Source organism: Haliotis asinina, chromosome 3, assembly GCF_037392515.1.
Source record: "Haliotis asinina isolate JCU_RB_2024 chromosome 3, JCU_Hal_asi_v2, whole genome shotgun sequence".
NCBI lineage: Eukaryota > Metazoa > Mollusca > Gastropoda > Lepetellida > Haliotidae > Haliotis > Haliotis asinina.
This window is the reverse complement of record NC_090282.1, coordinates 69,133,703-69,159,385: the sequence shown is the minus strand read 5'-3', so window position 1 is coordinate 69,159,385 and position 25,683 is coordinate 69,133,703. Positions and strand designations below refer to the sequence as shown.

The 25,683-nt window shown below is 39.5% G+C and overlaps 44 non-coding genes across 44 annotated transcripts; all 44 read right to left on the bottom strand.

Moving 5' to 3' along the window:
- Positions 1 to 127: 127 nt before the first annotated feature.
- Positions 128 to 218, bottom strand: Trnar-ccu (transfer RNA arginine (anticodon CCU)). Its single transcript is given in 2 exon segments — positions 128 to 163; positions 182 to 218. It is a non-coding gene; the product is annotated as a tRNA-Arg (tRNA).
- Positions 219 to 1,081: 863 nt separating this feature from the next.
- On the bottom strand, positions 1,082 to 1,172 carry Trnar-ccu (transfer RNA arginine (anticodon CCU)). The gene is given in 2 exon segments: positions 1,082 to 1,117; positions 1,136 to 1,172. It is a non-coding gene; the product is annotated as a tRNA-Arg (tRNA).
- A 545-nt stretch (positions 1,173 to 1,717) lies between these two features.
- On the bottom strand, positions 1,718 to 1,808 carry Trnar-ccu (transfer RNA arginine (anticodon CCU)). The gene is given in 2 exon segments: positions 1,718 to 1,753; positions 1,772 to 1,808. It is a non-coding gene; the product is annotated as a tRNA-Arg (tRNA).
- A 227-nt stretch (positions 1,809 to 2,035) lies between these two features.
- On the bottom strand, positions 2,036 to 2,126 carry Trnar-ccu (transfer RNA arginine (anticodon CCU)). The gene is given in 2 exon segments: positions 2,036 to 2,071; positions 2,090 to 2,126. It is a non-coding gene; the product is annotated as a tRNA-Arg (tRNA).
- Positions 2,127 to 4,579: 2,453 nt separating this feature from the next.
- On the bottom strand, positions 4,580 to 4,670 carry Trnar-ccu (transfer RNA arginine (anticodon CCU)). The gene is given in 2 exon segments: positions 4,580 to 4,615; positions 4,634 to 4,670. It is a non-coding gene; the product is annotated as a tRNA-Arg (tRNA).
- A 2,452-nt stretch (positions 4,671 to 7,122) lies between these two features.
- Positions 7,123 to 7,213, bottom strand: Trnar-ccu (transfer RNA arginine (anticodon CCU)). Its single transcript is given in 2 exon segments — positions 7,123 to 7,158; positions 7,177 to 7,213. It is a non-coding gene; the product is annotated as a tRNA-Arg (tRNA).
- A 227-nt stretch (positions 7,214 to 7,440) lies between these two features.
- On the bottom strand, positions 7,441 to 7,531 carry Trnar-ccu (transfer RNA arginine (anticodon CCU)). Its single transcript is given in 2 exon segments — positions 7,441 to 7,476; positions 7,495 to 7,531. It is a non-coding gene; the product is annotated as a tRNA-Arg (tRNA).
- A 545-nt stretch (positions 7,532 to 8,076) lies between these two features.
- Trnar-ccu (transfer RNA arginine (anticodon CCU)) lies at positions 8,077 to 8,167 on the bottom strand. The gene is given in 2 exon segments: positions 8,077 to 8,112; positions 8,131 to 8,167. It is a non-coding gene; the product is annotated as a tRNA-Arg (tRNA).
- Positions 8,168 to 8,394: 227 nt separating this feature from the next.
- Positions 8,395 to 8,484, bottom strand: Trnar-ccu (transfer RNA arginine (anticodon CCU)). The gene is given in 2 exon segments: positions 8,395 to 8,429; positions 8,448 to 8,484. It is a non-coding gene; the product is annotated as a tRNA-Arg (tRNA).
- Positions 8,485 to 8,711: 227 nt separating this feature from the next.
- Positions 8,712 to 8,802, bottom strand: Trnar-ccu (transfer RNA arginine (anticodon CCU)). Its single transcript is given in 2 exon segments — positions 8,712 to 8,747; positions 8,766 to 8,802. It is a non-coding gene; the product is annotated as a tRNA-Arg (tRNA).
- A 227-nt stretch (positions 8,803 to 9,029) lies between these two features.
- Trnar-ccu (transfer RNA arginine (anticodon CCU)) lies at positions 9,030 to 9,120 on the bottom strand. The gene is given in 2 exon segments: positions 9,030 to 9,065; positions 9,084 to 9,120. It is a non-coding gene; the product is annotated as a tRNA-Arg (tRNA).
- Positions 9,121 to 9,347: 227 nt separating this feature from the next.
- Positions 9,348 to 9,438, bottom strand: Trnar-ccu (transfer RNA arginine (anticodon CCU)). The gene is given in 2 exon segments: positions 9,348 to 9,383; positions 9,402 to 9,438. It is a non-coding gene; the product is annotated as a tRNA-Arg (tRNA).
- A 545-nt stretch (positions 9,439 to 9,983) lies between these two features.
- On the bottom strand, positions 9,984 to 10,073 carry Trnar-ccu (transfer RNA arginine (anticodon CCU)). Its single transcript is given in 2 exon segments — positions 9,984 to 10,018; positions 10,037 to 10,073. It is a non-coding gene; the product is annotated as a tRNA-Arg (tRNA).
- Positions 10,074 to 10,300: 227 nt separating this feature from the next.
- Trnar-ccu (transfer RNA arginine (anticodon CCU)) lies at positions 10,301 to 10,391 on the bottom strand. Its single transcript is given in 2 exon segments — positions 10,301 to 10,336; positions 10,355 to 10,391. It is a non-coding gene; the product is annotated as a tRNA-Arg (tRNA).
- A 227-nt stretch (positions 10,392 to 10,618) lies between these two features.
- Trnar-ccu (transfer RNA arginine (anticodon CCU)) lies at positions 10,619 to 10,709 on the bottom strand. Its single transcript is given in 2 exon segments — positions 10,619 to 10,654; positions 10,673 to 10,709. It is a non-coding gene; the product is annotated as a tRNA-Arg (tRNA).
- A 227-nt stretch (positions 10,710 to 10,936) lies between these two features.
- Positions 10,937 to 11,027, bottom strand: Trnar-ccu (transfer RNA arginine (anticodon CCU)). Its single transcript is given in 2 exon segments — positions 10,937 to 10,972; positions 10,991 to 11,027. It is a non-coding gene; the product is annotated as a tRNA-Arg (tRNA).
- A 545-nt stretch (positions 11,028 to 11,572) lies between these two features.
- Positions 11,573 to 11,663, bottom strand: Trnar-ccu (transfer RNA arginine (anticodon CCU)). The gene is given in 2 exon segments: positions 11,573 to 11,608; positions 11,627 to 11,663. It is a non-coding gene; the product is annotated as a tRNA-Arg (tRNA).
- A 227-nt stretch (positions 11,664 to 11,890) lies between these two features.
- On the bottom strand, positions 11,891 to 11,981 carry Trnar-ccu (transfer RNA arginine (anticodon CCU)). Its single transcript is given in 2 exon segments — positions 11,891 to 11,926; positions 11,945 to 11,981. It is a non-coding gene; the product is annotated as a tRNA-Arg (tRNA).
- Positions 11,982 to 12,208: 227 nt separating this feature from the next.
- On the bottom strand, positions 12,209 to 12,299 carry Trnar-ccu (transfer RNA arginine (anticodon CCU)). Its single transcript is given in 2 exon segments — positions 12,209 to 12,244; positions 12,263 to 12,299. It is a non-coding gene; the product is annotated as a tRNA-Arg (tRNA).
- Positions 12,300 to 12,526: 227 nt separating this feature from the next.
- Trnar-ccu (transfer RNA arginine (anticodon CCU)) lies at positions 12,527 to 12,617 on the bottom strand. The gene is given in 2 exon segments: positions 12,527 to 12,562; positions 12,581 to 12,617. It is a non-coding gene; the product is annotated as a tRNA-Arg (tRNA).
- A 227-nt stretch (positions 12,618 to 12,844) lies between these two features.
- Trnar-ccu (transfer RNA arginine (anticodon CCU)) lies at positions 12,845 to 12,935 on the bottom strand. Its single transcript is given in 2 exon segments — positions 12,845 to 12,880; positions 12,899 to 12,935. It is a non-coding gene; the product is annotated as a tRNA-Arg (tRNA).
- Positions 12,936 to 13,796: 861 nt separating this feature from the next.
- Positions 13,797 to 13,887, bottom strand: Trnar-ccu (transfer RNA arginine (anticodon CCU)). The gene is given in 2 exon segments: positions 13,797 to 13,832; positions 13,851 to 13,887. It is a non-coding gene; the product is annotated as a tRNA-Arg (tRNA).
- A 545-nt stretch (positions 13,888 to 14,432) lies between these two features.
- Positions 14,433 to 14,523, bottom strand: Trnar-ccu (transfer RNA arginine (anticodon CCU)). Its single transcript is given in 2 exon segments — positions 14,433 to 14,468; positions 14,487 to 14,523. It is a non-coding gene; the product is annotated as a tRNA-Arg (tRNA).
- A 227-nt stretch (positions 14,524 to 14,750) lies between these two features.
- On the bottom strand, positions 14,751 to 14,841 carry Trnar-ccu (transfer RNA arginine (anticodon CCU)). Its single transcript is given in 2 exon segments — positions 14,751 to 14,786; positions 14,805 to 14,841. It is a non-coding gene; the product is annotated as a tRNA-Arg (tRNA).
- Positions 14,842 to 15,386: 545 nt separating this feature from the next.
- Positions 15,387 to 15,477, bottom strand: Trnar-ccu (transfer RNA arginine (anticodon CCU)). The gene is given in 2 exon segments: positions 15,387 to 15,422; positions 15,441 to 15,477. It is a non-coding gene; the product is annotated as a tRNA-Arg (tRNA).
- Positions 15,478 to 15,704: 227 nt separating this feature from the next.
- Positions 15,705 to 15,795, bottom strand: Trnar-ccu (transfer RNA arginine (anticodon CCU)). Its single transcript is given in 2 exon segments — positions 15,705 to 15,740; positions 15,759 to 15,795. It is a non-coding gene; the product is annotated as a tRNA-Arg (tRNA).
- Positions 15,796 to 16,661: 866 nt separating this feature from the next.
- Trnar-ccu (transfer RNA arginine (anticodon CCU)) lies at positions 16,662 to 16,752 on the bottom strand. The gene is given in 2 exon segments: positions 16,662 to 16,697; positions 16,716 to 16,752. It is a non-coding gene; the product is annotated as a tRNA-Arg (tRNA).
- Positions 16,753 to 17,297: 545 nt separating this feature from the next.
- Positions 17,298 to 17,388, bottom strand: Trnar-ccu (transfer RNA arginine (anticodon CCU)). Its single transcript is given in 2 exon segments — positions 17,298 to 17,333; positions 17,352 to 17,388. It is a non-coding gene; the product is annotated as a tRNA-Arg (tRNA).
- Positions 17,389 to 17,615: 227 nt separating this feature from the next.
- Positions 17,616 to 17,706, bottom strand: Trnar-ccu (transfer RNA arginine (anticodon CCU)). The gene is given in 2 exon segments: positions 17,616 to 17,651; positions 17,670 to 17,706. It is a non-coding gene; the product is annotated as a tRNA-Arg (tRNA).
- A 227-nt stretch (positions 17,707 to 17,933) lies between these two features.
- On the bottom strand, positions 17,934 to 18,024 carry Trnar-ccu (transfer RNA arginine (anticodon CCU)). The gene is given in 2 exon segments: positions 17,934 to 17,969; positions 17,988 to 18,024. It is a non-coding gene; the product is annotated as a tRNA-Arg (tRNA).
- A 227-nt stretch (positions 18,025 to 18,251) lies between these two features.
- Positions 18,252 to 18,342, bottom strand: Trnar-ccu (transfer RNA arginine (anticodon CCU)). Its single transcript is given in 2 exon segments — positions 18,252 to 18,287; positions 18,306 to 18,342. It is a non-coding gene; the product is annotated as a tRNA-Arg (tRNA).
- A 227-nt stretch (positions 18,343 to 18,569) lies between these two features.
- Trnar-ccu (transfer RNA arginine (anticodon CCU)) lies at positions 18,570 to 18,660 on the bottom strand. The gene is given in 2 exon segments: positions 18,570 to 18,605; positions 18,624 to 18,660. It is a non-coding gene; the product is annotated as a tRNA-Arg (tRNA).
- An 863-nt stretch (positions 18,661 to 19,523) lies between these two features.
- Positions 19,524 to 19,614, bottom strand: Trnar-ccu (transfer RNA arginine (anticodon CCU)). The gene is given in 2 exon segments: positions 19,524 to 19,559; positions 19,578 to 19,614. It is a non-coding gene; the product is annotated as a tRNA-Arg (tRNA).
- Positions 19,615 to 19,841: 227 nt separating this feature from the next.
- On the bottom strand, positions 19,842 to 19,932 carry Trnar-ccu (transfer RNA arginine (anticodon CCU)). The gene is given in 2 exon segments: positions 19,842 to 19,877; positions 19,896 to 19,932. It is a non-coding gene; the product is annotated as a tRNA-Arg (tRNA).
- A 548-nt stretch (positions 19,933 to 20,480) lies between these two features.
- Positions 20,481 to 20,571, bottom strand: Trnar-ccu (transfer RNA arginine (anticodon CCU)). Its single transcript is given in 2 exon segments — positions 20,481 to 20,516; positions 20,535 to 20,571. It is a non-coding gene; the product is annotated as a tRNA-Arg (tRNA).
- A 227-nt stretch (positions 20,572 to 20,798) lies between these two features.
- On the bottom strand, positions 20,799 to 20,889 carry Trnar-ccu (transfer RNA arginine (anticodon CCU)). The gene is given in 2 exon segments: positions 20,799 to 20,834; positions 20,853 to 20,889. It is a non-coding gene; the product is annotated as a tRNA-Arg (tRNA).
- Positions 20,890 to 21,116: 227 nt separating this feature from the next.
- Positions 21,117 to 21,207, bottom strand: Trnar-ccu (transfer RNA arginine (anticodon CCU)). Its single transcript is given in 2 exon segments — positions 21,117 to 21,152; positions 21,171 to 21,207. It is a non-coding gene; the product is annotated as a tRNA-Arg (tRNA).
- A 227-nt stretch (positions 21,208 to 21,434) lies between these two features.
- On the bottom strand, positions 21,435 to 21,525 carry Trnar-ccu (transfer RNA arginine (anticodon CCU)). Its single transcript is given in 2 exon segments — positions 21,435 to 21,470; positions 21,489 to 21,525. It is a non-coding gene; the product is annotated as a tRNA-Arg (tRNA).
- Positions 21,526 to 21,752: 227 nt separating this feature from the next.
- Positions 21,753 to 21,843, bottom strand: Trnar-ccu (transfer RNA arginine (anticodon CCU)). The gene is given in 2 exon segments: positions 21,753 to 21,788; positions 21,807 to 21,843. It is a non-coding gene; the product is annotated as a tRNA-Arg (tRNA).
- A 227-nt stretch (positions 21,844 to 22,070) lies between these two features.
- On the bottom strand, positions 22,071 to 22,161 carry Trnar-ccu (transfer RNA arginine (anticodon CCU)). Its single transcript is given in 2 exon segments — positions 22,071 to 22,106; positions 22,125 to 22,161. It is a non-coding gene; the product is annotated as a tRNA-Arg (tRNA).
- A 227-nt stretch (positions 22,162 to 22,388) lies between these two features.
- On the bottom strand, positions 22,389 to 22,479 carry Trnar-ccu (transfer RNA arginine (anticodon CCU)). The gene is given in 2 exon segments: positions 22,389 to 22,424; positions 22,443 to 22,479. It is a non-coding gene; the product is annotated as a tRNA-Arg (tRNA).
- Positions 22,480 to 23,342: 863 nt separating this feature from the next.
- Trnar-ccu (transfer RNA arginine (anticodon CCU)) lies at positions 23,343 to 23,433 on the bottom strand. The gene is given in 2 exon segments: positions 23,343 to 23,378; positions 23,397 to 23,433. It is a non-coding gene; the product is annotated as a tRNA-Arg (tRNA).
- A 227-nt stretch (positions 23,434 to 23,660) lies between these two features.
- On the bottom strand, positions 23,661 to 23,751 carry Trnar-ccu (transfer RNA arginine (anticodon CCU)). Its single transcript is given in 2 exon segments — positions 23,661 to 23,696; positions 23,715 to 23,751. It is a non-coding gene; the product is annotated as a tRNA-Arg (tRNA).
- Positions 23,752 to 24,593: 842 nt separating this feature from the next.
- Trnar-ccu (transfer RNA arginine (anticodon CCU)) lies at positions 24,594 to 24,684 on the bottom strand. Its single transcript is given in 2 exon segments — positions 24,594 to 24,629; positions 24,648 to 24,684. It is a non-coding gene; the product is annotated as a tRNA-Arg (tRNA).
- Positions 24,685 to 25,683: the final 999 nt, after the last annotated feature.

The following is a 25,683-nucleotide window of genomic DNA, read 5'->3' as shown; positions in this document are numbered from 1 at the left end:
TGACGCCTGAAAATCTCAACACATTTTCTCATTTATATTCAATTGCAAACCCATACGTCCTTGTACACTTATAATATTTGTATTGTTTTAAAACTTAAAAACATAGAAGAAGACCAAAAGAATGCATTACCCACGACGGGACTCGAACCCGCAATCCCCGGCTATCACCAATGTCTTCATGTAGGAGGCCGGAGCCTTATCCATTGGGCCACGTGGGCTTGATGAAATTCTGCCGTTTTCTATCCATGTGTTGACAAATGCTTTCAAACAGTGTGGAAAGAAAACTACTTGATAGTCAGTGTTAGGATTTGTTAAAATTGACGCCTGAAAACCTCAACACATTTTCTCATTTATATTCAATTGCAAACTCATACGTCCTTGTCCACTTTCAATATTTGTATTGTTTTAAAACTTAAAAATATAGAAGAAGACCAAAAGAATGCATTACCCACGACGGGACTCGAACCCGCAATCCCCGGCTATCACCAATGTCTTAGTGTAGGAGGCCGGTGCCTTATCCATTGGGCCACGTGGTCTTGATGAAATTCTGCCGTTTTCTATCCATGTGTTGACAAATGCTTTCAAACAGTGTGGAAAGAAAACTACTTGATAGTCAGTGTTAGGATTTGTTGAAACTGGCGCCTGAAAATCCCAACACATTTTCTCATTTATATTCAATTGCAAACTCGTACGTACCTGTACACTTTCAATATTTGTATTGTTTTAAAACCTAAAAACATAGAAGAAGACCAAAGGAATGCATTACCCACGACGGGACTCGAACCCGCAATCCCCGGCTATCACCAATGTCTTAATGTAGGAGGCCGGTGCCTTATCCATCGGGCCACGTGGGCTTGGTGAAATTGAGCCGTTTTCTATCCATGTGTTGAGAAATGCTTTCAAACAGTGTGGAAAGAAAACTACTTGATAGTCAGTGTTAGGACTTGTTAAAATTGTCGCCTGAAAATCCCAACACATTTTCTCATTTATATTCAATTGCAAACTCGTACGTACCTGTACACTTTCAATATTTGTATTGTTTTGAAACTTAAAAACATAGAAGAAGACCAAAAGAATGCATTACCCACGACGGGACTCGAACCCGCAATCCCCGGCTATCACCAATGTCTTAGTGTAGGAGGCCGGAGCCTTATCCATTGGGCCACGTGGGCTTGATGAAATTCTGCCGTTTTCTATCCATGTGTTGACAAATGCTTTCAAACAGTGTGGAAAGAAAACTACTTGATAGTCAGTGTTAGGATTTGTTAAAATTGACGCCTGAAAACCTCAACACATTTTCTCATTTATATTCAATTGCAAACTCATACGTCCTTGTCCACTTTCAATATTTGTATTGTTTTAAAACTTAAAAATATAGAAGAAGACCAAAAGAATGCATTACCCACGACGGGACTCGAACCCGCAATCCCCGGCTATCACCAATGTCTTAGTGTAGGAGGCCGGTGCCTTATCCATTGGGCCACGTGGTCTTGATGAAATTCTGCCGTTTTCTATATATGTGTTGAGAAATGCTTTCAAACAGTGTGGAAAGAAAACTACTTGATAGTCAGTGTTAGGATTTGTTGAAACTGGCGCCTGAAAATCCCAACACATTTTCTCATTTATATTCAATTGCAAACTCGTACGTACCTGTACACTTTCAATATTTGTATTGTTTTAAAACTTAAAAACATAGAAGAAGACCAAAAGAATGCATTACCCACGACGGGACTCGAACCCGCAATCCCCGGCTATCACCAATGTCTTAGTGTAGGAGGCCGGTGCCTTAAGCATTGGGCCACGTGGGCTTGGTGAATTTCAGCCGTTTTCTATTTATCTGTTGACAAATGCTTTCAAACAGTGTGGAAAGAAAACTACTTGATAGTCAGTGTTAGGACTTGTTAAAATTGACGCCTGAAAATCTCAACACATTTTCTCATTTATATTCAATTGCAAACCCATACGTCCTTGTACACTTATAATATTTGTATTGTTTTAAAACTTAAAAACATAGAAGAAGACCAAAAGAATGCATTACCCACGACGGGACTCGAACCCGCAATCCCCGGCTATCACCAATGTCTTAATGTAGGAGGCCGGAGCCTTATCCATTGGGCCACGTGGGCTTGATGAAATTCTGCCGTTTTCTATCCATGTGTTGACAAATGCTTTCAAACAGTGTGGAAAGAAAACTACTTTATAGTCAGTGTTAGGATTTGTTAAAATTGACGCCTGAAAACCTCAACACATTTTCTCATTTATATTCAATTGCAAACTCATACGTCCTTGTCCACTTTCAATATTTGTATTGTTTTAAAACTTAAAAATATAGAAGAAGACCAAAAGAATGCATTACCCACGACGGGACTCGAACCCGCAATCCCCGGCTATCACCAATGTCTTAGTGTAGGAGGCCGGTGCCTTATCCATTGGGCCACGTGGTCTTGATGAAATTCTGCCGTTTTCTATCCATGTGTTGAGAAATGCTTTCAAACAGTGTGGAAAGAAAACTACTTGATAGTCAGTGTTAGGATTTGTTGAAACTAGCGCCTGAAAATCCCAACACATTTTCTCATTTATATTCAATTGCAAACTCGTACGTACCTGTACACTTTCAATATTTGTATTGTTTTAAAACTTAAAAATATAGAAGAAGACCAAAAGAATGCATTACCCTCGACGGGACTCGAACCCGCAATCCCCGGCTATCACCAATGTCTTAGTGTAGGAGGCCGGTGCCTTATCCATTGGGCCACGTGGGCTTGATGAAATTCTGCCGTTTTCTATATATGTGTTGAGAAATGCTTTCAAACTGTGTGGAAAGAAAACTACTTGATAGTCAGTGTTAGGATTTGTTGAAACTAGCGCCTGAAAATCCCAACACATTTTCTCATTTATATTCAATTGCAAACTCGTACGTACCTGTACACTTTCAATATATGTATTGTTTTGAAACTTAAAAACATAGAAGAAGACCAAAAGAATGCATTACCCACGACGGGACTCGAACCCGCAATCCCCGGCTATCACCAATGTCTCAGTGTAGGAGGCCGGTGCCTTAAGCATTGGGCAACGTGGGCTTGGTGAATTTCAGCCGTTTTCTATTTATCTGTTGACAAATCCTTTCAAACAGTGTGGAAAGAAAACTACTTGATAGTCAGTGTTAGGACTTGTTAAAATTGACGCCTGAAAATCTCAACACATTTTCTCATTTATATTCAATTGCAAACTCATACGTCCTTGTACACTTATAATATTTGTATTGTTTTAAAACTTAAAAACATAGAAGAAGACCAAAAGAATGCATTACCCACGACGGGACTCGAACCCGCAATCCCCGGCTATCACCAATGTCTTACTGTAGGAGGCCGGTGCCTTATCCATTGGGCCACGTGGTCTTGATGAAATTCTGCCGTTTTCTATCCATGTGTTGACAAATGCTTTCAAACAGTGTGGAAAGAAAACTACTTGATAGTCAGTGTTAGGATTTGTTAAAATTGACGCCTGAAAACCTCAACACATTTTCTCATTTATATTCAATTGCAAACTCATACGTCCTTGTCCACTTTCAATATTTGTATTGTTTTAAAACTTAAAAATATAGAAGAAGACCAAAAGAATGCATTACCCACGACGGGACTCGAACCCGCAATCCCCGGCTATCACCAATGTCTTACTGTAGGAGGCCGGTGCCTTATCCATTGGGCCACGTGGTCTTGATGAAATTCTGCCGTTTTCTATATATGTGTTGAGAAATGCTTTCAAACAGTGTGGAAAGAAAACTACTTGATAGTCAGTGTTAGGATTTGTTGAAACTGGCGCCTGAAAATCCCAACACATTTTCTCATTTATATTCAATTGCAAACTCGTACGTAGTTGTACACTTTCAATATATGTATTGTTTTAAAACTTAAAAACATAGAAGAAGACCAAAAGAATGCATTACCCACGACGGGACTCGAACCCGCAATCCCCGGCTATCACCAATGTCTTAGTGTAGGAGGCCGGTGCCTTAAGCATTGGGCCACGTGGGTTTGGTGAATTTCAGCCGTTTTCTATTTATCTGTTGACAAATGCTTTCAAACAGTGTGGAAAGAAAACTACTTGATAGTCAGTGTTAGGATTTGTTAAAATTGACGCCTGAAAATCTCAACACATTTTCTCATTTATATTCAATTGCAAACTCATACGTCCTTGTACACTTTCAATATTTGTATTGTTTTAAAACTTAAAAATATAGAAGAAGACCAAAAGAATGCATTACCCACGACGGGACTCGAACCCGCAATCCCCGGCTATCACCAATGTCTTAGTGTAGGAGGCCGGTGCCTTATCCATTGGGCCACGTGGTCTTGATGAAATTCTGCCGTTTTCTATCCATGTGTTGAGAAATGCTTTCAAACAGTGTGGAAAGAAAACTACTTGATAGTCAGTGTTAGGATTTGTTGAAACTGGCGCCTGAAAATCCCAACACATTTTCTCATTTATATTCAATTGCAAACTCGTACGTACCTGTACACTTTCAATATATGTATTGTTTTAAAACTTAAAAACATAGAAGAAGACCAAAAGAATGCATTACCCACGACGGGACTCGAACCCGCAATCCCCGGCTATCACCAATGTCTTAATGTAGGAGGCCGGTGCCTTATCCATTGGGCCACGTGGGCTTGGTGAAATTCAGCCGTTTTCTATCCATGTGTTGACAAATGCTTTCAAACAGTGTGGAAAGAAAACTACTTGATAGTCAGTGTTAGGACTTGTTAAAATTGTCGCCTCAAAATCCCAACACATTTTCTCATTTATATTCAATTGCAAACTCGTACGTAGTTGTACACTTTCAATATTTGTATTGTTTTAAAACTTAAAAACATAGAAGAAGACCAAAAGAATGCATTACCCACGACGGGACTCGACCCGCAATCCCCGGCTATCACCAATGTCTTACTGTAGGAGGCCGGTGCCTTATCCATTGGGCCACGTGGGCTTGATGAAATTCTGCCGTTTTCTATCCATGTGTTGAGAAATGCTTTCAAACTGTGTGGAAAGAAAACTACTTGATAGTCAGTGTTAGGATTTGTTGAAACTAGCGGCTGAAAATCCCAACACATTTTCTCATTTATATTCAATTGCAAACTCGTACGTACCTGTACACTTTCAATATATGTATTGTTTTAAAACTTAAAAACATAGAAGAAGACCAAAAGAATGCATTACCCACGACGGGACTCGAACCCGCAATCCCCGGCTATCACCAATGTCTTAGTGTAGGACGCCGGTGCCTTAAGCATTGGGCCACGTGGGCTTGGTGAATTTCAGCCGTTTTCTATTTATCTGTTGACAAATGCTTTCAAACAGTGTGGAAAGAAAACTACTTGATAGTCAGTGTTAGTACTTGTTAAAATTGTCACCTGAAAATCCCAACACATTTTCTCATTTATATTCAATTGCAAACTCATACGTCCTTGTACACTTTCAATATTTGTATTGTTTTAAAACTTAAAAATATAGAAGAAGACCAAAAGAATGCATTACCCACGACGGGACTCGAACCCGCAATCCCCGGCTATCACCAATGTCTTACTGTAGGAGGCCGGTGCCTTATCCATTGGGCCACGTGGTCTTGATGAAATTCTGCCGTTTTCTATCCATGTGTTGAGAAATGCTTTCAAACAGTGTGGAAAGAAAACTACTTGATAGTCAGTGTTAGGACTTGTTAAAATTGTCGCCTGAAAATCTCAACACATTTTCTCATTTATATTCAATTGCAAACTCGTACGTACCTGTACACTTTCAATATATGTATTGTTTTAAAACTTAAAAACATAGAAGAAGACCAAAAGAATGCATTACCCACGACGGGACTCGAACCCGGAATCCCCGGCTATCACCAATGTCTTAATGTAGGAGGCCGGTGCCTTATCCATCGGGCCACGTGGGCTTGGTGAAATTCTGCCGTTTTCTATCCATGTGTTGACAAATGCTTTCAAACAGTGTGGAAAGAAAACTACTTGATAGTCAGTGTTAGGACTTGTTAAAATTGTCGCCTGAAAATCTCAACACATTCTCTCATTTATATTCAATTGCAAACTCGTACGTACCTGTACACTTTCAATACTTGTATTGTTTTAAAACTTAAAAATATAGAAGAAGACCAAAAGAATGCATTACCCACGACGGGACTCGAACCCGCAATCCCCGGCTATCACCAATGTCTTAGTGTAGGAGGCCGGTGCCTTAAGCATTGGGCCACGTGGTCTTGATGAATTTCAGCCGTTTTCTATTTATCTGTTGACAAATGCTTTCAAACAGTGTGGAAAGAAAACTACTTGATAGTCAGTGTTAGGACTTGTTAAAATTGACGCCTGAAAATCTCAACACATTTTCTCATTTATATTCAATTGCAAACTCATACGTCCTTGTACACTTATAATATTTGTATTGTTTTAAAACTTAAAAACATAGAAGAAGACCAAAAGAATGCATTACCCACGACGGGACTCGAACCCGCAATCCCCGGCTATCACCAATGTCTTAGTGTAGGAGGCCGGTGCCTCATCCATTGGGCCACGTGGGCTTGATGAAATTCTGCCGTTTTCTATCCATGTGTTGACAAATGCTTTCAAACAGTGTGGAAAGAAAACTACTTGATAGTCAGTGTTAGGATTTGTTAAAATTGACGCCTGATAACCTCAACACATTTTCTCATTTATATTCAATTGCAAACTCATACGTCCTTGTCCACTTTCAATATTTGTATTGTTTTAAAACTTAAAAATATAGAAGAAGACCAAAAGAATGCATTACCCACGACGGGACTCGAACCCGCAATCCCCGGCTATCACCAATGTCTTAGTGTAGGAGGCCGGTGCCTTATCCATTGGGCCACGTGGTCTTGATGAAATTCTGCCGTATTCTATCCATGTGTTGAGAAATGCTTTCAAACAGTGTGGAAAGAAAACTACTTGATAGTCAGTGTTGGGATTTGTTGAAACTGGCGCCTGAAAATCCCAACACATTTTCTCATTTATATTCAATTGCAAACTCGTACGTACCTATACACTTTCAATATATGTATTGTTTTAAAACTTAAAAACATAGAAGAAGACCAAAAGAATGCATTACCCACGACGGGACTCGAACCCGCAATCCCCGGCTATCACCAATGTCTTAGTGTAGGAGGCCGGTGCCTTATCCATTGGGCCACGTGGGCTTGATGAAATTCAGCCGTTTTCTATCCATGTGTTGACAAATGCTTTCAAACAGTGTGGAAAGAAAACTACTTGATAGTCAGTGTTAGGATTTGTTGAAACTAGCGCCTGAAAATCCCAACACATTTTCTCATTTATATTCAATTGCAAACTCGTACGTACCTATACACTTTCAATATATGTATTGTTTTAAAACTTAAAAACATAGAAGAAGACCAAAAGAATGCATTACCCACGACGGGACTCGAACCCGCAATCCCCGGCTATCACCAATGTCTTAGTGTAGGAGGCCGGTGCCTTATCCATTGGGCCACGTGGGCTTGATGAAATTCTGCCGTTTTCTATCCATGTGTTGACAAATGCTTTCAAACAGTGTGGAAAGAAAACTACTTGATAGTCAGTGTTAGGATTTGTTAAAATTGACGCCTGAAAACCTCAACACATTTTCTCATTTATATTCAATTGCAAACTCATACGTCCTTGTCCACTTTCAATATTTGTATTGTTTTAAAACTTAAAAATATAGAAGAAGACCAAAAGAATGCATTACCCACGACGGGACTCGAACCCGCAATCCCCGGCTATCACCAATGTCTTAGTGTAGGAGGCCGGTGCCTCATCCATTGGGCCACGTGGTCTTGATGAAATTCTGCCGTTTTCTATCCATGTGTTGAGAAATGCTTTCAAACAGTGTGGAAAGAAAACTACTTGATAGTCAGTGTTAGGATTTGTTGAAACTAGCGCCTGAAAATCCCAACACATTTTCTCATTTATATTCAATTGCAAACTCGTACGTACCTATACACTTTCAATATATGTATTGTTTTAAAACTTAAAAACATAGAAGAAGACCAAAAGAATGCATTACCCACGACGGGACTCGAACCCGCAATCCCCGGCTATCACCAATGTCTTAGTGTAGGAGGCCGGTGCCTTATCCATTGGGCCACGTGGGCTTGATGAAATTCTGCCGTTTTCTATCCATGTGTTGACAAATGCTTTCAAACAGTGTGGAAAGAAAACTACTTGATAGTCAGTGTTAGGATTTGTTGAAACTAGCGCCTGAAAATCCCAACACATTTTCTCATTTATATTCAATTGCAAACTCGTACGTACCTATACACTTTCAATATTTGTATTGTTTTAAAACTTAAAAACATAGAAGAAGACCAAAAGAATGCATTACCCACGACGGGACTCGAACCCGCAACCCCGGCTATCACCAATGTCTTAGTGTAGGAGGCCGGTGCCTTATCCATTGGGCCACGTGGGCTTGATGAAATTCTGCCGTTTTCTATCCATGTGTTGACAAATGCTTTCAAACAGTGTGGAAAGAAAACTACTTGATAGTCAGTGTTAGGATTTGTTAAAATTGACGCCTGAAAACCTTAACACATTTTCTCATTTATATTCAATTGCAAACTCAAACGTCCTTGTACACTTTCAATATTTGTATTGTTTTAAAACTTAAAAATATAGAAGAAGACCAGAGGAATGGATTACCCACGACGGGACTCGAACCCGCAATCCCCGGCTATCACCAATGTCTTAGTGTAGGAGGCCGGTGCCTTATCCATTGGGCCACGTGGGCTTGATGAAATTCTGCCGTTTTCTATCCATGTGTTGAGAAATGCTTTCAAACAGTGTGGAAAGAAAACTACTTGATAGTCAGTGTTAGGATTTGTTGAAACTAGCGCCTGAAAATCCCAACACATTTTCTCATTTATATTCAATTGCAAACTCGTACGTACCTGTACACTTTCAATATATGTATTGTTTTGAAACTTAAAAACATAGAAGAAGACCAAAAGAATGCATTACCCACGACGGGACTCGAACCCGCAATCCCCGGCTATCACCAATGTCTTAGTGTAGGAGGCCGGTGCCTTAAGCATTGGGCCACGTGGGCTTGGTGAATTTCAGCCGTTTTCTATTTATCTGTTGACAAATGCTTTCAAACAGTGTGGAAAGAAAACTACTTGATAGTCAGTGTTAGGACTTGTTAAAATTGACGCCTGAAAATCTCAACACATTTTCTCATTTATATTCAATTGCAAACTCATACGTCCTTGTACACTTATAATATTTGTATTGTTTTAAAACTTAAAAACATAGAAGAAGACCAAAAGAATGCATTACCCACGACGGGACTCGAACCCGCAATCCCCGGCTATCACCAATGTCTTAGTGTAGGAGGCCGGTGCCTTATCCATTGGGCCACGTGGGCTTGATGAAATTCTGCCGTTTTCTATCCTTGTGTTGACAAATGCTTTCAAACTGTGTGGAAAGAAAACTACTTGATAGTCAGTGTTAGGATTTGTTAAAATTGACGCCTGAAAACCTCAACACATTTTCTCATTTATATTCAATTGCAAACTCATACGTCCTTGTCCACTTTCAATATTTGTATTGTTTTAAAACTTAAAAATATAGAAGAAGACCAAAAGAATGCATTACCCACGACGGGACTCGAACCCGCAATCCCCGGCTATCACCAATGTCTTAGTGTAGGAGGCCGGTGCCTTATCCATTGGGCCACGTGGTCTTGATGAAATTCTGCCGTTTTCTATCCATGTGTTGAGAAATGCTTTCAAACAGTGTGGAAAGAAAACTACTTGATAGTCAGTGTTAGGATTTGTTGAAACTAGCGCCTGAAAATCCCAACACATTTTCTCATTTATATTCAATTGCAAACTCGTACGTACCTATACACTTTCAATATATGTATTGTTTTAAAACTTAAAAACATAGAAGAAGACCAAAAGAATGCATTACCCACGACGGGACTCGAACCCGCAACCCCGGCTATCACCAATGTCTTAGTGTAGGAGGCCGGTGCCTTATCCATTGGGCCACGTGGGCTTGATGAAATTCTGCCGTTTTCTATCCATGTGTTGACAAATGCTTTCAAACAGTGTGGAAAGAAAACTACTTGATAGTCAGTGTTAGGATTTGTTAAAATTGACGCCTGAAAACCTCAACACATTTTCTCATTTATATTCAATTGCAAACTCATACGTCCTTGTCCACTTTCAATATTTGTATTGTTTTAAAACTTAAAAATATAGAAGAAGACCAAAAGAATGCATTACCCACGACGGGACTCGAACCCGCAATCCCCGGCTATCACCAATGTCTTAGTGCAGGAGGCCGGTGCCTTATCCATTGGGCCACGTGGGCTTGGTGAAATTCTGCCGTTTTCTATATATCTGTTGAGAAATGCTTTCAAACTGTGTGGAAAGAAAACTACTTGATAGTCAGTGTTAGCATTTGTTGAAACTAGCGCCTGAAAATCTCAACACATTTTCTCATTTATATTCAATTGCAAACTCGTACGTACCTGTACACTTTCAATATATGTATTGTTTTAAAACTTAAAAACATAGAAGAAGACCAAAAGAATGCATTACCCACGACGGGACTCGAACCCGCAATCCCCGGCTATCACCAATGTCTTAGTGTAGGAGGCCGGTGCCTTAAGCATTGGGCCACGTGGGCTTGGTGAATTTCAGCCGTTTTCTATCCATGTGTTGACAAATGCTTTCAAACAGTGTGGAAAGAAAACTACTTGATAGTCAGTGTTAGGACTTGTTAAAATTGACGCCTGAAAATCTCAACACATTTTCTCATTTATATTCAATTGCAAACTCATACGTCCTTGTACACTTATAATATTTGTATTGTTTTAAAACTTAAAAACATAGAAGAAGACCAAAAGAATGCATTACCCACGACGGGACTCGAACCCGCAATCCCCGGCTATCACCAATGTCTTAGTGTAGGAGGCCGGTGCCTTATCCATTGGGCCACGTGGGCTTGATGAAATTCTGCCGTTTTCTATCCATGTGTTGACAAATGCTTTCAAACTGTGTGGAAAGAAAACTACTTGATAGTCAGTGTTAGGATTTGTTAAAATTGACGCCTGAAAACCTCAACACATTTTCTCATTTATATTCAATTGCAAACTCATACGTCCTTGTCCACTTTCAATATTTGTATTGTTTTAAAACTTAAAAATATAGAAGAAGACCAAAAGAATGCATTACCCACGACGGGACTCGAACCCGCAATCCCCGGCTATCACCAATGTCTTAGTGTAGGAGGCCGGTGCCTTATCCATTGGGCCACGTGGTCTTGATGAAATTCTGCCGTTTTCTATCCATGTGTTGAGAAATGCTTTCAAACAGTGTGGAAAGAAAACTACTTGATAGTCATTGTTAGGATTTGTTGAAACTATCGCCTGAAAATCCCAACACATTTTCTCATTTATATTCAATTGCAAACTCGTACGTACCTATACACTTTCAATATATGTATTGTTTTAAAACTTAAAAACATAGAAGAAGACCAAAAGAATGCATTACCCACGACGGGACTCGAACCCGCAATCCCCGGCTATCACCAATGTCTTAGTGTAGGAGGCCGGTGCCTTATCCATTGGGCCACGTGGGCTTGATGAAATTCTGCCGTTTTCTATCCATGTGTTGACAAATGCTTTCAAACAGTGTGGAAAGAAAACTACTTGATAGTCAGTGTTAGGATTTGTTAAAATTGACGCCTGAAAACCTCAACACATTTTCTCATTTATATTCAATTGCAAACTCATACGTCCTTGTCCACTTTCAATATTTGTATTGTTTTAAAACATAAAAATATAGAAGAAGACCAAAAGAATGCATTACCCACGACGGGACTCGAACCCGCAATCCCCGGCTATCACCAATGTCTTAGTGTAGGAGGCCGGTGCCTTATCCATTGGGCCACGTGGGCTTGATGAAATTCTGCCGTTTTCTATATATGTGTTGAGAAATGCTTTCAAACTGTGTGGAAAGAAAACTACTTGATAGTCAGTGTTAGGATTTGTTGAAACTAGCGCCTGAAAATCCCAACACATTTTCTCATTTATATTCAATTGCAAACTCGTACGTACCTGTACACTTTCAATATATGTATTGTTTTAAAACTTAAAAACATAGAAGAAGACCAAAAGAATGCATTACCCACGACGGGACTCGAACCCGCAATCCCCGGCTATCACCAATGTCTTAGTGTAGGAGGCCGGTGCCTTAAGCATTGGGCCACGTGGGCTTGGTGAATTTCAGCCGTTTTCTATTTATCTGTTGACAAATGCTTTCAAACAGTGTGGAAAGAAAACTACTTGATAGTCAGTGTTAGGATTTGTTGAAACTAGCGCCTGAAAATCTCAACACATTTTCTCATTTATATTCAATTGCAAACTCATACGTCCTTGTACACTTATAATATTTGTATTGTTTTAAAACTTAAAAACATAGAAGAAGACCAAAAGAATGCATTACCCACGACGGGACTCGAACCCGCAATCCCCGGCTATCACCAATGTCTTAGTGTAGGAGGCCGGTGCCTTATCCATTGGGCCACGTGGGCTTGATGAAATTCTGCCGTTTTCTATCCATGTGTTGAGAAATGCTTTCAAACTGTGTGGAAAGAAAACTACTTGATAGTCAGTGTTAGGATTTGTTAAAATTGACGCCTGAAAACCTCAACACATTTTCTCATTTATATTCAATTGCAAACTCATACGTCCTTGTCCACTTTCAATATTTGTATTGTTTTAAAACTTAAAAATATAGAAGAAGCCCAAAAAAATGCATTACCCACGACGGGACTCGAACCCGCAATCCCCGGCTATCACCAATGTCTTAGTGTAGGAGGCCGGTGCCTTATCCATTGGGCCACGTGGGCTTGGTGAAATTCAGCCGTTTTCTATCCATGTGTTGAGAAATGCTTTCAAACTGTGTGGAAAGAAAACTACTTGATAGTCAGTGTTAGGACTTGTTAAAATTGTCGCCTGAAAATCCCACACATTTTCTCATTTATATTCAATTGCAAACTCGTACGTACCTGTACACTTTCAATATTTGTATTGTTTTAAAACTTAAAAACATAGAAGAAGACCAAAAGAATGCATTACCCACGACGGGACTCGAAACCCCAACCCCGGCTATCACCAATGTCTTAGTGTAGGAGGCCGGTGCCTTATCCATTGGGCCACGTGGGCTTGATGAAATTCTGCCGTTTTCTATCCATGTGTTGACAAATGCTTTCAAACAGTGTGGAAAGAAAACTACTTGATAGTCAGTGTTAGGATTTGTTAAAATTGACGCCTGAAAACCTCAACACATTTTCTCATTTATATTCAATTGCAAACTCATACGTCCTTGTCCACTTTCAATATTTGTATTGTTTTAAAACTTAAAAATATAGAAGAAGACCAAAAGAATGCATTACCCACGACGGGACTCGAACCCGCAATCCCCGGCTATCACCAATGTCTTAGTGTAGGAGGCCGGTGCCTTAAGCATTGGGCCACGTGCGCTTGATGAAATTCTGCCGTTTTCTATATATGTGTTGAGAAATGCTTTCAAACTGTGTGGAAAGAAAACTACTTGATAGTCAGTGTTAGGATTTGTTGAAACTAGCGCCTGAAAATCCCAACACATTTTCTCATTTATATTCAATTGCAAACTCGTACGTACCTGTACACTTTCAATATATGTATTGTTTTAAAACTTAAAAACATAGAAGAAGACCAAAAGAATGCATTACCCACGACGGGACTCGAACCCGCAATCCCCGGCTATCACCAATGTCTTAGTGTAGGAGGCCGGTGCCTTAAGCATTGGGCCACGTGGGCTTGGTGAATTTCAGCCGTTTTCTATCCATGTGTTGACAAATGCTTTCAAACAGTGTGGAAAGAAAACTACTTGATAGTCAGTGTTAGGATTTGTTAAAATTGACGCCTGAAAACCTCAACACATTTTCTCATTTATATTCAATTGCAAACTCATACGTCCTTGTACACTTTCAATATTTGTATTGTTTTAAAACTTAAAAATATAGAAGAAGACCAAAAGAATGCATTACCCACGACGGGACTCGAACCCGCAATCCCCGGCTATCACCAATGTCTTAGTGTAGGAGGCCGGTGCCTTATCCATCGGGCCACGTGGGCTTGGTGAAATTCTGCCGTTTTCTATCCATGTGTTGACAAATGCTTTCAAACAGTGTGGAAAGAAAACTACTTGATAGTCAGTGTTAGGACTTGTTAAAATTGTCGCCTGAAAATCTCAACACACTTTCTCATTTATATTCAATTGCAAACTCGTACGTACCTGTACACTTTCAATATTTGTATTGTTTTAAAACTTAAAAACATAGAAGAAGACCAAAAGAATGCATTACCCACGACGGGACTCGAACCCGCAATCCCCGGCTATCACCAATGTCTTAGTGTAGGAGGCCGGTGCCTTATCCATTGGGCCACGTGGGCTTGATGAAATTCTGCCGTTTTCTATCCATGTGTTGACAAATGCTTTCAAACAGTGTGGAAAGAAAACTACTTGATAGTCAGTGTTAGGATTTGTTAAAATTGACGCCTGAAAACCTCAACACATTTTCTCATTTATATTCAATTGCAAACTCATACGTCCTTGTACACTTTCAATACTTGTATTGTTTTAAAACTTAAAAATATAGAAGAAGACCAAAAGAATGCATTACCCACGACGGGACTCGAACCCGCAATGCCCGGCTATCACCAATGTCTTAGTGTAGGAGGCCGGTGCCTTATCCATTGGGCCACGTGGGCTTGATGAAATTCTGCCGTTTTCTATCCATGTGTTGACAAATGCTTTCAAACAGTGTGGAAAGAAAACTACTTGATAGTCAGTGTTAGGATTTGTTAAAATTGACGCCTGAAAACCTCAACACATTTTCTCATTTATATTCAATTGCAAACTCATACGTCCTTGTCCACTTTCAATATTTGTATTGTTTTAAAACTTAAAAATATAGAAGAAGACCAAAAGAATGCATTACCCACGACGGGACTCGAACCCGCAATCCCCGGCTATCACCAATGTCTTAGTGTAATAGGCCGGTGCCTTATCCATCGGGCCACGTGGGCTTGGTGAAATTCAGCCGTTTTCTATCCATGTGTTGAGAAATGCTTTCAAACAGTGTGGAAAGAAAACTACTTGACAGTCAGTGTTAGGATTTGTTAAAATTGACGCCTGAAAATCTCAACACATTTTCTCATTTATATTCAATTGCAAACTCGTACGTAGTTGTACACTTTTAATATTTGTATTGTTTTAAAACTTCAAAACAAAGAAGAAGACCAAAAGAATGCATTACCCACGACGGGACTCGAACCCGCAATCCCCGGCTATCACCAATGTCTTAGTGTAGGAGGCCGGTGCCTTATCCATTGGGCCACGTGGGCTTGATGAAATTCTGCCGTTTTCTATCCATGTGTTGACAAATGCTTTCAAACAGTGTGGAAAGAAAACTACTTGATAGTCAGTGTTAGGACTTGTTAAAATTGACGCCTGAAAATCTCAACACATTTTCTCATTTATATTCAATTGCAAACTCATACGTCGTTGTACACTTTTAATATTTGTATTGTTTTAAAACTTAAAAACATAGAAGAAGACCAAAAGAATGCATTACCCACGACGGGACTCGAACCCGCAATCCCCGGCTATCACCAATGTCTTAGTGTAGGAGGCCGGTGCCTTATCCATTGGGCCACGTGGGCTTGGTGAAATTGAGCCGTTTTTTAATATTTATCTGTTGACAAATGCTTTCAAACAGTGTGGAAAGAAAACTACTTGATAGTCAGTGTTAGGACTTGTTAAAATTGACGCCTGAAAATCTCAACACATTTTCTCATTTGTATTCAATTGCAAACTCATACGTCCTTGTACACTTTTAATATTTGTATTGTTTTAAAACTTAAAAACATAGAAGAAGACCAAAAGAAAGCATTACCCACGACGGGACTCGAACCCGCAATCCCCGGCTATCACCAATGTCTTACTGTAGGAGGCCGGTGCCTTATCCATTGGGCCACGTGGTCTTGATGAAATTCTGCCGTTTTCTATCCATGTGTTGACAAATGCTTTCAAACTGTGTGGAAAGAAAACTACTTGATAGTCAGTGTTAGGACTTGTTAAAATTGACGCCTGAAAACCTCAACACATTTTCTCATTTATATTCAATTGCAAACTCATACGTCCTTGTACACTTTTAATATTTGTATTGTTTTAAAACTTAAAAACATAGAAGAAGACCAAAAGAAAGCATTACCCACGACGGGACTGGAACCCGCAATCCCCGGCTATCACCAATGTCTTACTGTAGGAGGCCGGTGCCTTATCCATTGGGCCACGTGGGCTTGGTGAATTTCAGCCGTTTTCTATTTATCTGTTGACAAATGCTTTCAAACAGTGTGGAAAGAAAACTACTTGATAGTCAGTGTTAGGACTTGTTAAAATTGACGCCTGAAAACCTCAACACATTTTCTCATTTATATTCAATTGCAAACTCATACGTCGTTGTACACTTTCAATATTTGTATTGTTTTAAAACTTAAAAACATAGAAGAAGACCAAAAGAATGCATTACCCACGACGGGACTCGAACCCGCAATCCCCGGCTATAACCAATGTCTTACTGTAGGAGGCCGGTGCCTTATCCATTGGGCCACGTGGGCTTGATGAAATTCTGCCGTTTTCTATCCATGTGTTGACAAATGCTTTCAAACAGTGTGGAAAGAAAACTACTTCATAGTCAGTGTTAGGATTTGTTAAAATTGACGCCTGAAAACCTCAACACATTTTCTTATTTATATTCAATTGCAAACTCATACGTAGTTGTACACTTTTAATATTTGTATTGTTTTAAAACTTAAAAACATAGAAGAAGACCAAAAGAAAGCATTACCCACGACGGGACTGGAACCCGCAATCCCCGGCTATCACCAATGTCTTAGTGCAGGAGGCCGGTGCCTTATCCATCGGGCCACGTGGGCTTGGTGAATTTAAGCCGTTTTCTATTTATCTGTTGACAAATGCTTTCAAACAGTGTGGAAAGAAACCTACTTGATAGTCAGTGTTAGGACTTGTTAAAATTGACGCCTGAAAATCTCAACACATTTTCTCATTTATATTCAATTGCAAACTCATACGTAGTTGTACACTTTTAATATTTGTATTGTTTTAAAACTTCAAAACAAAGAAGAAGACCAAAAGAATGCATTACCCACGACGGGACTCGAACCCGCAATCCCCGGCTATCACCAATGACTTACTGTAGGAGGCCGGTGCCTTATCCATTGGGCCACGTGGGCTTGATGAATTTCTGCCGTTTTCTATCCATGTGTTGACAAATGCTTTCAAACAGTGTGGAAAGAAAACTACTTGATAGTCAGTGTTAGGATTTGTTAAAATTGACGCCTGAAAACCTCAACACATTTTCTCATTTATATTCAATTGCAAACTCATACGTCCTTGTACACTTTCAATATTTGTATTGTTTTAAAACTTAAAAACATAGAAGAAGACCAAAAGAATGCATTACCCACGACGGGACTCGAACCCGCAATCCCCGGCTATCACCAATGTCTTAGTGTAGGAGGCCGGTGCCTTATCCATTGGGCCACGTGGGCTTGATGAAACTCTGCCGTTTTCTATCCATGTGTTGACAAATGCTTTCAAACAGTGTGGAAAGAAAACTACTTGATAGTCAGTGTTAGGACTTGTTAAAATTGACGCCTGAAAATCTCAACACATTTTCTCATTTGTATTCAATTGCAAACTCATACGTCCTTGTACACTTTTAATATTTGTATTGTTTTAAAACTTAAAAACATAGAAGAAGACCAAAAGAATGCATTACCCACGACGGGACTCGAACCCGCAATCCCCGGCTATCACCAATGTCTTAGTGTAGGAGGCCGGTGCCTTATCCATTGGGCCACGTGGGCTTGATGAAATTCTGCCGTTTTCTATCCATGTGTTGACAAATGCTTTCAAACTGTGTGGAAAGAAAACTACTTGATAGTCAGTGTTAGGACTTGTTAAAATTGACGCCTGAAAACCTCAACACATTTTCTCATTTATATTCAATTGCAAACTCATACGTCCTTGTACACTTTTAATATTTGTATTGTTTTAAAACTTAAAAACATAGAAGAAGACCAAAAGAAAGCATTACCCACGACGGGACTCGAACCCGCAATCCCCGGCTATCACCAATGTCTTACTGTAGGAGGCCGGTGCCTTATCCATTGGGCCACGTGGGCTTGGTGAATTTCAGTCGTTTTCTATTTATCTGTTGACAAATGCTTTCAAACAGTGTGGAAAGAAAACTACTTGATAGTCAGTGTTAGGACTTGTTAAAATTGACGCCTGAAAATCTCAACACATTTTCTCATTTATATTCAATTGCAAACTCATACGTCGTTGTACACTTTTAATATTTGTATTGTTTTAAAACTTAAAAACATAGAAGAAGACCAAAAGAATGCATTACCCACGACGGGACTCGAACCCGCAATCCCCGGCTATCACCAATGTCTTACTGTAGGAGGCCGGTGCCTTATCCATTGGGCCACGTGGGCTTGATGAAATTCTGAAGTTTTCTATCCATGTGTTGACAAATGCTTTCAAACAGTGTGGAAAGAAAACTACTTGATAGTCAGTGTTAGGATTTGTTAAAATTGACGCCTGAAAACCTCAACACATTTTCTTATTTATATTCAATTGCAAACTCATACGTAGTTGTACACTTTTAATATTTGTATTGTTTTAAAACTTAAAAACATAGAAGAAGACCAAAAGAAAGCATTACCCACGACGGGACTGGAACCCGCAATCCCCGGCTATGACCAATGTCTTAGTGCAGGAGGCCGGTGCCTTATCCATTGGGCCACGTGGGCTTGGTGAATTTCAGCCGTTTTCTATTTATCTGTTGACAAATGCTTTCAAACAGTGTGGAAAGAAACCTACTTGATAGTCAGTGTTAGGACTTGTTAAAATTGACGCCTGAAAATCTCAACACATTTTCTCATTTATATTCAATTGCAAACTCATACGTAGTTGTACATTTTTAATATTTGTATTGTTTTAAAACTTAAAAACATAGAAGAAGACCAAAAGAATGCATTACCCACGACGGGACTCGAACCCGCAATCCCCGGCTATCACCAATGTCTTAATGTAATAGGCCGGTACCTTATCCATCGGGCCACGTGAGCTTGGTGAAATTCAGCCGTTTTCTATCCATGTGTTGAGAAATGCTTTCAAACAGTGTGGAAAGAAAACTACTTGATAGTCAGTGTTAGGATTTGTTAAAATTGACGCCTGAAAATCTCAACACATTTTCTCATTTATATTCAATTGCAAACTCGTACGTAGTTGTACACTTTTAATATTTGTATTGTTTTAAAACTTAAAAACAAAGAAGAAGACCAAAAGAATGCATTACCCACGACGGGACTCGAACCCGCAATCCCCGGCTATCACCAATGTCTTACTGTAGGAGGCCGGTGCCTTATCCATTGGGCCACGTGGGCTTGGTGAAATTCAGCCGTTTTCTATCCATGTGTTGACAAATGCTTCCAAACAGTGTGGAAAGAAAACTACTTGATAGTCAGTGTTAGGACTTGTTAAAAATTTCGCCTGAAAATCTCAACACATTTTCTCATTTATATTCAATTGCAAACTCGTACGTACCTGTACACTTTCAATATTTGTATTGTTTTAAAACTTAAAAACATAGAAGAAGACCAAAAGAATGCATTACCCACGACGGGACTCGAACCCGCAATTCCCGGCTATCACCAATGTCTTTTTGTAGGAGGCCGGTGCCTTATCCATTGGGCCACGTGGGCTTGGTGAATTTCAGCCGTTTTTTTCTATTTATCTGTTGACAAATGCTTTCAAACAGTGTGGAAAGAAAACTACTTGATAGTCAGTGTTAGGACTTGTTGAAATTGTCGCCTGAAAATCTCAACACATTTTCTCATTTATATTCAATTGCAAACTCATGCGTCCTTGTACACTTTTAATATTTGTATTGTTTTAAAACTTAAAAACATAGAAGAAGACCAAAAGAATGCATTACCCACGACGGGACTCGAACCCGCAATCCCCGGCTATCACCAATGTCTTACTGTAGGAGGCCGGTGCCTTATCCATTGGGCCACGTGGTGTTGTCGAAATTCAGCTGTTTTCTATCCATGTGTTGACAAATGCTTTCAAACAGTGTGGAAAAAAAACTACTTGATAGTCAGTGTTAGGATTTGTTAAAATTGACGACTGAAAACCTCAACACATTTTCTCATTTATATTCAATTGCAAACTCATACGTCCTTGTACACTTTTAATATTTGTATTGTTTTAAAACTTAAAAACATAGAAGAAGACCAAAAGAAAGCATTACCCACGACGGGACTCGAACCCGCAATCCCCGGCTATCACCAATGTCTTAGTGTAGGAGGCCGGTGCCTTTTCCATTGGGCCACGTGGGCTTGGTGAATTTAAGCCGTTTTCTATTTATCTGTTGACAAATGCTTTCAAACAGTGTGGAAAGAAAACTACTTGATAGTCAGTGTTAGGACTTGTTAAAATTGTCGCCTGAAAATCTCAACACATTTTCTCATTTATATTCAATTGCAAACTCGTACGTACCTGTACACTTTCAATATTTGTATTGTTTTAAAACTTAAAAACATAGAAGAAGACCAAAAGAATGCATTACCCACGACGGGACTCGAACCCGCAATCCCCGGCTATCACCAATGTCTTACTGTAGGAGGCCGGTGCCTTATCCATTGGGCCACGTGGGCTTGGTGAAATTCAGCCGTTTTCTATCAATGTGTTGAGAAATGCTTTCAAACTGTGTGGAAAGAAAACTACTTGATAGTCAGTGTTAGGACTTGTTAAAATTGACGCCTGAAAATCTCAACACATTTTCTCATTTGTATTCAATTGCAAACTCATACGTCCTTGTACACTTTTAATATTTGTATTGTTTTAAAACTTAAAAACAAAGAAGAAGACCAAAAGAATGCATTACCCACGACGGGACTCGAACCCGCAATCCCCGGCTATCACCAATGTCTTAGTGTAGGAGGCCGGTGCCTTATCCATTGGGCCACGTGGGCTTGATGAAATTCAGCCGTTTTCTATCCATGTGTTGACAAATGCTTTCAAACTGTGTGGAAAGAAAACTACTTGATAGTCAGTGTTAGGACTTGTTAAAATTGACGCCTGAAAACCTCAACACATTTTCTCATTTATATTCAATTGCAAACTCATACGTCCTTGTACACTTTTAATATTTGTATTGTTTTAAAACTTAAAAACATAGAAGAAGACCAAAAGAAAGCATTACCCACGACGGGACTCGAACCCGCAATCCCCGGCTATCACCAATGTCTTACTGTAGGAGGCCGGTGCCTTATCCATTGGGCCACGTGGGCTTGGTGAATTTCAGCCGTTTTCTATTTATCTGTTGACAAATGCTTTCAAACAGTGTGGAAAGAAAAGTACTTGATAGTCAGTGTTAGGACTTGTTAAAATTGACGCCTGAAAATCTCAACACATTTTCTCATTTGCATTCAATTGCAAACTCATACGTCCTTGTACACTTTTAATATTTGTATTGTTTTAAAACTTAAAAACATAGAAGAAGACCAAAAGAATGCATTACCCACGACGGGACTCGAACCCGCAATCCCCGGCTATCACCAATGTCTTAGTGTAGGAGGCCGGTGCCTTATCCATTGGGCCACGTGGGCTTGATGAAATTCTGCCGTTTTCTATCCATGTGTTGACAAATGCTTTCAAACTGTGTGGAAAGAAAACTACTTGATAGTCAGTGTTAGGACTTGTTAAAATTGACGCCGGAAAACCTCAACACATTTTCTCATTTATATTCAATTGCAAACTCATACGTCCTTGTACACTTTTAATATTTGTATTGTTTTAAAACTTAAAAACATAGAAGAAGACCAAAAGAAAGCATTACCCACGACGGGACTCGAACCCGCAATCCCCGGCTATCACCAATGTCTTACTGTAGGAGGCCGGTGCCTTATCCATTGGGCCACGTGGGCTTGGTGAATTTCAGCCGTTTTCTATTTATCTGTTGACAAATGCTTTCAAACAGTGTGGAAAGAAAACTACTTGATAGTCAGTGTTAGGACTTGTTAAAATTGACGCCTGAAAATCTCAACACATTTTCTCATTTATATTCAATTGCAAACTCATACTTCGTTGTACACTTTTAATATTTGTATTGTTTTAAAACTTAAAAACATAGAAGAAGACCAAAAGAATGCATTACCCACGACGGGACTCGAACCCGCAATCCCCGGCTATCACCAATGTCTTACTGTAGGAGGCCGGTGCCTTATCCATTGGGCCACGTGGGCTTGATGAAATTCTGCCGTTTTCTATCCATGTGTTGACAAATGCTTTCAAACAGTGTGGAAAGAAAACTACTTCATAGTCAGTGTTAGGATTTGTTAAAATTGACGCCTGAAAACCTCAACACATTTTCTCATTTATATTCAATTGCAAACTCATACGTAGTTGTACACTTTTAATATTTGTATTGTTTTAAAACTTAAAAACATAGAAGAAGACCAAAAGAAAGCATTACCCACGACGGGACTGGAACCCGCAATCCCCGGCTATGACCAATGTCTTAGTGCAGGAGGCCGGTGCCTTATCCATTGGGCCACGTGGGCTTGGTGAATTTAAGCCGTTTTCTATTTATCTGTTGACAAATGCTTTCAAACAGTGTGGAAAGAAACCTACTTGATAGTCAGTGTTAGGACTTGTTAAAATTGACGCCTGAAAATCTCAACACATTTTCTCATTTATATTCAATTGCAAACTCATACGTAGTTGTACACTTTTAATATTTGTATTGTTTTAAAACTTAAAAACATAGAAGAAGACCAAAAGAATGCATTACCCACGACGGGACTCGAACCCGCAATCCCCGGCTATCACCAATGTCTTAATGTAATAGGCCGGTACCCTATCTATCGGGCCACGTGGGCTTGGTGAAATTCAGCCGTTTTCTATCCATGTGTTGACAAATGCTTTCAAACAGTGTGGAAAGAAAACTACTTGATAGTCAGTGTTAGGATTTGTTAAAATTGACGCCTGAAAATCTCAACACATTTTCTCATTTATATTCAATTGCAAACTCGTACGTAGTTGTACACTTTTAATATTTGTATTGTTTTAAAACTTAAAAACAAAGAAGAAGACCAAAAGAATGCATTACCCACGACGGGACTCGAACCCGCAATCCCCGGCTATCACCAATGTCTTACTGTAGGAGGCCGGTGCCTTATCCATTGGGCCACGTGGGCTTGGTGAAATTCAGCCGTTTTCTATCCATGTGTTGACAAATGCTTTCAAACAGTGTGGAAAGAAAACTACTTGATAGTCAGTGTTAGGACTTGTTAAAAATTTCGCCTGAAAATCTCAACACATTTTCTCATTTATATTCAATTGCAAACTCATACGTCCTTGTACACTTTCAATATTTGTATTGTTTTAAAACTTAAAAACATAGAAGAAGACCAAAAGAAAGCATTACCCACGACGGGACTCGAACCCGCAATCCCCGGCTATCACCAATGTCTTAGTGTAGGAGGCCGGTGCCTTATCCATTGGGCCACGTGGGCTTGGTGAAATTCAGCCGTTTTCTATCCATGTGTTGACAAATGCTTTCAAACAGTGTGGAAAGAAAACTACTTGATAGTCAGTGTTAGGATTTGTTGAAACTAGCGCCTGAAAATCTCAACACATTTTCTCATTTATATTCAATTGCAAACTCATACGTACCTGTACACTTTCAATATTTGTATTGTTTTAAAACTTAAAAACATAGAAGAAGACCAAAAGAATGCATTACCCACGACGGGACTCGAACCAATGTCTTTTTGTAGGAGGCCGGTGCCTTATCCATTGGGCCACGTGGGCTTGGTGAAATTCAGCCGTTTTCTATCCATGTATTGACAAATGCTTTCAAACAGTGTGGAAAGAAAACTACTTGATAGTCAGTGTTAGGATTTGTTGAAACTGGCGCCTGAAAATCTCAACACATTTTCTCATTTATATTCAATTGCAAATTCATACGTACTTGTACACTTTCAATATTTGTATTGTTTTAAAACTTAAAAACAAAGAAGAAGACCAAAAGAATGCATATGCATTACCCACGACGGGACTCGAACCCGCAATCCCCGGCTATCACCAATGTCTTAGCGTAGGAGGCCGGTGCCTTATTCATTGGGCCACGTGGGCTTGGTCGTTTTCTATGCATGTGCTGAGAAATGCTTTTTTAAACAGTATGGAAACAAAACTAACTTGATAGTCAGTGTTAGGATTTGTTAAAACTGATGCCTGGAAACCTCAACACATTTTCTCAGGTATACTCAATTGCAAATTCATACAGGTTTGTACAGTTTCAATATTTATATTGTTTTAAAACTTAAAAACAAAGAAGAAGACCAAAAGAATGCATTACCCACGACGGGACTCGAACCCGCAATCCCCGGCTATCACCAGTGTCTTAGTGTAGGAGGCCGGTGCCTTATCCATTGGGCCACGTGGGCTTGGTGAAATTCAGCCGTTTTCTATCCATGTGTTGACAAATGCTTTCAAACAGTGTGGAAAGAAAACTACTTGATAGTCAGTGTTAGGATTTGTTGAAACTGGCGCCTGAAAATCTCAACACATTTTCTCATTTATATTCAATTGCAAATTCATACGTACTTGTACACTTTCAATATTTGTATTGTTTTAAAACTTAAAAACAAAGAAGAAGACCAAAAGAATGCATATGCATTACCCACGTGCACGACGGGACTCGAACCCGCAATCCCCGGCTATCACCAGTGTCTTAGTGTAGGAGGCCGGTGCCTTATCCATTGGGCCACGTGGGCTTGGTGAAATTCAGCCGTTTTCTATCCATGTGTTGACAAATGCTTTCAAACAGAAACCAGCCATCAACCGCGACCAAGGAGTGTACCTACCAAGTGCCTGGGACTTATTGATAAATTAGTCTCATCTACCTGTGTACATTCTATCTATGTAATTCATGTATAGCCTATCTACCCGAGTACATACTTGTGTTTGTACATCACCAACCCTCATGTAAACATGCTCACCCCCTATCGTGTGTTATGTACATCATCCTATCATGCGTAATGTATCACCATTGGCTTCCATCCTTATCCCCAATCATGTTATGTAAACATATCCAATCAACTGTAATGCATTACCGTTGGCTTCCATCATTGTTATCTTAACTATCGGCTTCCTATCAGTGCTTGTTTATACTAGCTTTCGTTAACTCATTCCACTTGTTACTTTGTTATTGTTTTACCTGTACATATAAATACACCTCTGTATCCCTTTCTCAATCACCTGATGAAGGAGTAAGCATTAACTCCGAAACGTTGTGTTCTCTCATAAAGAAGTTGATATCCATAAAATCTTCATTCTTATGTATTTACACTTCTAAATGACATTCAAAGACTTGCTTTCAAACAGTGTGGAAAGAAAACTACTTGATAGTCAGTGTTAGGATTTGTCAAACTTGACGCCTGAAA